Source organism: Heterocephalus glaber, unplaced genomic scaffold (assembly GCF_053883595.1).
Source record: "Heterocephalus glaber isolate CG9 unplaced genomic scaffold, H.glaber_assembly_v1.0 deba00000331, whole genome shotgun sequence".
NCBI classification, from domain to species: domain Eukaryota; kingdom Metazoa; phylum Chordata; class Mammalia; order Rodentia; family Bathyergidae; genus Heterocephalus; species Heterocephalus glaber.
In genome coordinates, this window is record NW_028258142.1 from 32,207,782 (window position 1) to 32,214,732 (window position 6,951).

Here is a 6,951-nt window from a genome sequence, read left to right on the forward strand (position 1 = left end):
CCCTGGGCTCCTCGCAGTCCCACAGCGATCTCCTGGCGAGGTAGTTTTTAAAGTATCAGAGTCATCTGACCCATCGCCAGATGGTTATTTGCATAATTTATTCCCGTTTCTGGACGCTGATTGGTCACACCTTCGCTGACGACGCAACTGAGTCTCCCCAAAGTTTGAATGAAAGCATCGCACACCCACCGCGTGGACGGGCTGCTCCTTCGCTGGCAGGTTTTGCAGGCTGCTGAGACTCGAGCTTCCCCAAGTCCCTCCAGAGTTCTCCCACAGGCTACAAAATCCTCCTCTCTTCCCTTCGCTCCAAGGGACACAGTTCCTGGAAACCATGCGCCCGCTGGGGACGCGATCCCTGGAGAAGGGAGTGCATCTTCTCCAAGGTGCAAAGCTATCCCCGCGCCGGAAATAGCCCCTCGGGGCCCCTGACCTAAGGTCCCGGTGGTGCGGAGCCACCTGCTTATCTTGATCCTTATCTTCTTCCACTCCCTCTCAGCGAGGGCCGCAACAGGTGCAAGCCATGTGACTGGACAATAGCCGGGCGGAGCTGAGGGCGCTTCGGGATCACAGAAACCTTGTTCGGAGACCTGGTTCCACCACTAGCTGCGAAACTGCAAGTTCTCCAAGGGCATTCCAGGGTCTGCGGCGCACGGATGATTACAGTTCCTGCCACTTAGGGATCTTGGGGAAAAAAGTAAGCCCTCACGTAGCTCAGTGTGGCGCCGGCGCTCCGGGGGCGATCCCTTGCCCCGGGTGGGGGACTGCAGGGCACAGAGGTTTGTGGTCGGGTCTCCACGCTCGCGCCGTGAGCCCCTGGCGAGTGGAATTTGGCACCTTCTTTTTCTCCCTTATGTCCCTGTTTCTTTCCCTTTCTCTTTTGATCCGAGTCCCGAAACTGAGCGACGAGCGCTGGAGACCGCGGCGCGGAGCCTGCGTCGGGCGCAGCAGGGTTAGGGCTGAGCCAGGGCCGCGGCGGAGCCCCTGCGCCCCTCCGGCCGCCGTGAGGATGCGGAGCGCGGGCGAGCTGGGACCCCCCAGCGCCGGGGCCGCTTTCTGCCAGCCGGGAGAGCGGGATCGGCGAGGCGGCGCCCTTGATCGGGAGTAACCCAGCGGTTGGCAGAAACCGGTCTGACCCCTGCCACAGGAGAAGAACCCACAGCAGCTCTGGGCCTCTTCCTCCCCAGTGTCCGCGCTGCAGCTTGAGAGACGAGTATGAGGAACCCGGCCCGGCCCGGGGCGAGCTGGTCTTGTTCTGACCTTCCCTGGTCATTTTGTTCCTCCAGCTGCCCTGCCCTATGCTTTGTCCCTCCAGTGGGCTATCATTCATTAACAGGAGGCAAGCTGGATTTAAAAAAAAAAAAAAAAAAAAACCTCAGTGTTTCGTATGGTATGGGTAATGTCAACGCAGTTACTTTACTCCCGTCACCCTCCCAGTGGCAAAGCGTACAGACGAGGCCAGGTGTTATCTTCATTTTGCAGATGGGAAAACAGTCGTGGGGACCGGATGTACGTTTGAAGGAAGTTTCACCACAACAGTCTTTCTCATCTGCTCTTGGCCAAGTGGTCTCTAAATATGAGCCCTTCGCAACTTTGTCTCCATGTCTCTAGAGGCTGAGGGGTTAACTTGTGATCAAAACCCCTCCTTCTTTACCCCTGGGCAGTGGAGGCCTGCTACACGGGAGGCTGAGGCAGAAAAATCATTTGAACCCACAAGCTCCAGGCAGCCTGAGCAATATAACAACCAATACACGAACTCAAAAACAAACAAACAAATAAACCAAGCACTCTTCTTGTTCTGATTTGTTCACAACTGTTGTTTTGAGAACATTAAGTAAACAATATGGAGGGTGTGTCTTGGATACCTTTGTCACAGGTGAGACACTTTGGGGTAGATATATATTCCTGCAAAGTTGATTGTCCTGCCTGGAACAAAACAAATAAACAAAAGGTTAAACGAAATCAACATCCATTTTTAACTACCAAGGCTATAAAGCCATACAAGTTTCATTGCTAGTTGGTTAGAGTGCCCTCCTGTGTCTCCATATTAAGATATCATATGAGAAATTTCAAAGGCCATAACACCAACCATTATTCTTCATACCTTCCAGAAGAACCACAAGGAAATTTGAGGAGTGTCCTGTGTGGAGCAATGTTCACCTGAGGAACCTGAGCGTGAAACTTCCTCTGTGTTGCAATCAAAATTGAAAGTCTCTCAGGCTACCTTGTTAAACATCTCTCGTCATGGTCTTTCATCAACCCAGCTTCTAAAGACCCTACCTATTTTACCAGAGTGAATTCCGCTATGGTAAGAGCCTACTTCCCACTGCAGAAGCTAAAAAGCAAACACTTGCCTTACCAGACTCCCTTGGAACTAGAGTTCTCAATTTAAACTCAGTCAACAGACTGAACTGGAACCTAGTGAGGCTCCCACTAGTGAATGCTCTGCCAGTGGTCAGCCAGCTCTGCTTCTCAGAGGCAGCAGTGGGCCGTCCACCAGACTATTCTGCAGAGAAATTTGGGGCATTGCTGTCTCCCTCAGTGTATCCTCCAGGCTTGATTCTTCTACCCTGCAGAGATTCCAGTCCTTACCCAATATCATCTTAATGAGTTCCTCTTTAGCATAAATCATCCAGACACTACTTGTATTACTTACAGCTAAGAAAATGACTTCCTTATCAGGTGTTTATGGAACAGCTACTAGGGAGAAACACTGGGCTGAATGTCTCGAGGAATACTCTGAAGGTCATCCTTGCTCTCCAGATACAATGTAAAAAGTTAAAAATGCCAAAAGGGTGGCATGTAAGAGTTCCCTGAGATGTAGACCAATGTTGTTCAATAGAAATAATACAAACCACGTCTTCGCCAGCTCACGCTGCCATGATAAACTACCATAGACGAGGTGCCTTAAACAACAAATTTATTTTCTCATAGTTTTGGAGGCTAGAAGTTCAACGTTAGGGTATGAGCATAGTTGGGTTCTGGTAAAGGGCCTCTTCCTGGCTTCTGTGTGGCTGACTTCTCACTGTATCCTTACATGGCAGGGAGAGAGAAAGTGCTGTTATCACTTCCGATAATGGCATTAATCCTATCATGGGCCCCACCCTCATGATCTCATCTAATCCTGACTACCTTCCAAAGGCCCCAGCTCTTAAAACCACAGTGAATCAAGGCTTCAACATATGAGTTTGGGGTGACACAGCTGAGTCCATAGGACCACATACATAATTTTAAGATTTCGAGACAGCAGCATTATAAGATTAAAAGAAACAAATGAAATTCTAATAATTCATTTAAGCCAATATATTCAAAATATTTCAATGTATTGCCATTATAAAATTTACTAATGAAATCCAGTATATATTTTATACTTGCAGCACATGTCAATCTGAATGCCACATTTCAAGTACTCAGAATCCCATGTACCTAATGGCCACCATTTTGGACAACATAGATCTAGCGTGTTAAAATTAAATCAAGTGCAAGGTATAGTGGCGGGCATCTGTAATCCCAGTACTTATGAAACTGAGGCAGAAGGATCACAAGTTCAAGGCCAGCCTGGGCTACATAGCAAGAAACTCAGGAAAAAAAAAATCAGTGTGAGAAATCATTTAGTAAACCATCTCAATTAACAGATAATGAAATGAAGACCCAGCCAGATGAACTGACTTGCCCAAGTTCACACAGTTGATGAAAAAGCAGAGATGGGACACAAATTCAGGTTTCTGATACCAAGATCAGGTCTTTTGCCATGGCCTCTCCCTGTTCAAAGACAGAAAGGATAATGGAGAGTTGGAAGGATCAGGATCATAGAAGACCTGGAATAAAGTTACATTGTTTTAATTACTTTCTCATTGCTGGGACAAAATACTTAACATCTACAAGTAAAAGAAGGAGAGATTTATTTTGGCTCATAGTTTGTAGAGGTTTCAGCCCATGTTCCAAGGCAGGTTGGTTCCAAGGCAAGGTGGCCTAGTAGAGGGGCATCACACAGGAGAAATAGCTCATAATGGCAGGCAGGAAGCAGAGAGAAATCGAAGGAGGCTGGAGGGAGACACACCTTTCCAGGCCACACCTCCAGGGACCTATCTCCTCTCACCAGGTATCACCTCCCAAATCACATTTAGCTATAAACTTATCGGTGGATTGATCCACTGACTAGTGTCATGTCCCCAAGATCCAATCAGCTGCCCAAACCCCTACCTATGAGCCCATGAGGCTTTGGGTGAAATCTAAATAAACCGTAAAACCATTCATTCAAAGAGAGAAAGAGAGAAGAAAAACTAGCACAAACATGACCCCATCAAATAGTAAACACTTGTCATATTCCCGACATTGTGCTAGATGCTATAAGAAAATAAGAAATTAAAACTATAACTGAATGCCCACCTTATTAAAAGTTCCAAGAAGAAAAAATGCATAAGAAAATTGCACTGATAGCAAACACTATTGAGTGAAGGTGAGGCTTGAGAAAACCTTAATGGATGAAAAGGCCATATTCACAACTCTTTCCTGACACAGGGATCTTCCCGGGTCATACACTGCCTGCAAACTTTGAGAAGGAACTGCAAAGCTCCATCAAGACAGCAGCATCTCTCTGCTAATTTGCCTCTTAGTTCTGAGTACCAAGTTGCCTGTCTCTCCCCTCCATAAATTAAAAGGCCAGAAGCTTCCAACTACTGACTGCTTCTAACAGCAGAAGTCTTGAAAACTATAGCAGCATTTCCCATTGTATGCCCTAGGATGTCAATAGATGTGATATGGAATAAAAGCAGGAATATCGAGTTAAACAAGCTCTTATGGTTCGGGTCTAGATGTTTCCTCCAAAGCCTCATGAGGTCCTAGGTGGGGCTTTCTTTCAGAGGTGGCTGGATGTAGAATGTGTGACACTGGAAGTGATTCATGGTGCACTGCTAGGTTCAAGGGCACTGGGACTAAAGGTGTGAGTGCTACCACCCTAAGTAGTTTGGATAAAATAAAAGGGGCAGAAAGAGGCTGTTTTTGTCCCCTGTTGCTTTTGCTACCTTGTGCATGCCGTGTTTTTTCTCCTCTGCAATGCCTGTCTGCTATCCACCCTGCCTTGGAGCCAGCTGATTATGAACTGAAACCCCTACCAAATGTAAGGAAAATAAACTTTTCCTCCTTTAACTTTGGATAGCTGGTATTTTGTCTCAGCTATGAGAAAAGTGTCTAAGACACAAGCTAAGACTAGCTTTTTCACTCCAGAACTTCTCTGGCCTTTAGCATGCTTTAACCTGTTTGTGGTTTCAGTTTCAAGATCAACAACATTGATACATTCCATAACCCCCTGCATGGATGGCCCAGAAGGGTGGCAGCTCCTCATCTTACACCACATCCCTTCTTTCTCTGCTTCCTGCCACACCAGCCTTGCCACAGCTTCTCCGAGTCTACCCAGATCTATGCCATCAGATGCAGCTGCCTCAAGCTGTCTTGGCTTTTGTGCACTGGACATGTGCTAGTCTAAATTGAAATGTTTTGTAAGTGTGAAAGACACACCTGATTTTGAAGACTTAGAACAAAGAAAATATGAAACATCACAAAATCTTTATATTGATTACATGTTGAAATTATGTCATGTATTTTGAATTAGGGAAATATATTATTAAAATTATTTTCACCTGTTTCTTTTTATCTCTTATAATGTGGTTACTGGAGAATTTATTATTATTTATGCAGGTCACACTGGGGCTTTTTCGTTTTTATTTACTTATTAGTACATATCTCTAATACATAATGCTTACATTCCTTGTGGGGAATTGGTACATGCATGTAACACATCTTAGCTCTTTTTTATTACTTTCCCCGTCCCTCCCTCCTCCACTCTCCATCTCTTGGTCCCCTTCCCTTTTTTTAAATACATATTTGCTGTACATAATTTTTATATTCCTCATGTGGAGTTGGTACACGTACATAATACATTGAACTCTTTTTTTCATATTCTTTCTCTCCCTTCCCTCCCCATTCCCTCCCTCTCGTGATCTCTTTCCCCTTTGAGAAAGAACTGTTTCCCTACTTCCTATTATCTATCTTTTATTTTTATGAGATACCCTATAATCCTAAGATTTATCTATTTCTTTGACCAAGTTAATACTAACTCTTGTCATGTTTCAGATATCTATTTCTGTCCTTTCTTTAGAAATTTTCCCAATTGTTGGCCTAGATTTCCGGTAAGAATGTTCCTTTCTTTTCCAGAATTTACACTGGTTTGTAATGATATGTTACTTATTTGGCTATTTGACTAATGTTCATCCCCTGGTTGGCATAAACACCATGAAAGCAACAGTAGGGTTTGTTTTAGTTTATCACTCTCCCAGAGCCAAGCACGAAGCCTGGCATATAGAAAGAATTTGCTCAATATTTTTTTAATATTTATTGGTAGAAATAGATCTTCAATGCATACTTTGTGTTTATATAAACTCTACACTCTCTTAAGTTTTTTATTTGGAGCTTGTTGGCCTCCAAGTGAATTTAACATATTATCTACACATTTGATTCTGTGTAGACCTCTTTTTTAGATTTTTTTTAAACTAAATTTCAGAACCCATGTATACTGTATACCTTATTTAATCCAAAGAATTGTTTCCACTTTCAAAAAAATCATAAAAAGGCTGAACTCAAGTTAAATAATCTGTATGTCCTAAATTTCTCTTATTTCATTTCTGAATAAAGAAATACTTGTATTACATATTGCTTGCTAATAAATCAGATTGCCCAGAGATGCTTCAGTAAATTATCTCTATTTTAAAATTATATCTTAATCTACTTTCAGAAATGATCTTGTCAATATTAAACATTGTGCCATATGCAGTATTAGCCCAAAAGCATAAATAAGGAAGTTAATTGACCCCAACTTAAAAATCTCCATTTGCAATATGACCTCAGCTGAAAGTAGTGGTAGGTAGTTTTGCTTTGGTTTTTTTCTATTCTGTGTTC

The 6,951-nt window shown here is 43.8% G+C and overlaps 1 long non-coding RNA gene across 3 annotated transcripts; it reads left to right on the plus strand.

The window, feature by feature from the left end:
* Positions 1-194: 194 nt before the first annotated feature.
* Positions 195-6,734, plus strand: LOC101720461 (uncharacterized). Of its 3 annotated transcripts, XR_002386294.2 has the most exons (4): positions 195-383; positions 497-694; positions 2,109-2,305; positions 4,519-6,734. It is a non-coding gene; the product is annotated as an uncharacterized LOC101720461 (long non-coding RNA). The 3 variants fall into 3 exon arrangements; XR_015443732.1 differs by having other exon boundaries at positions 888-6,734; XR_002386290.2 differs by having other exon boundaries at positions 2,109-6,734.
* Positions 6,735-6,951: the final 217 nt, after the last annotated feature.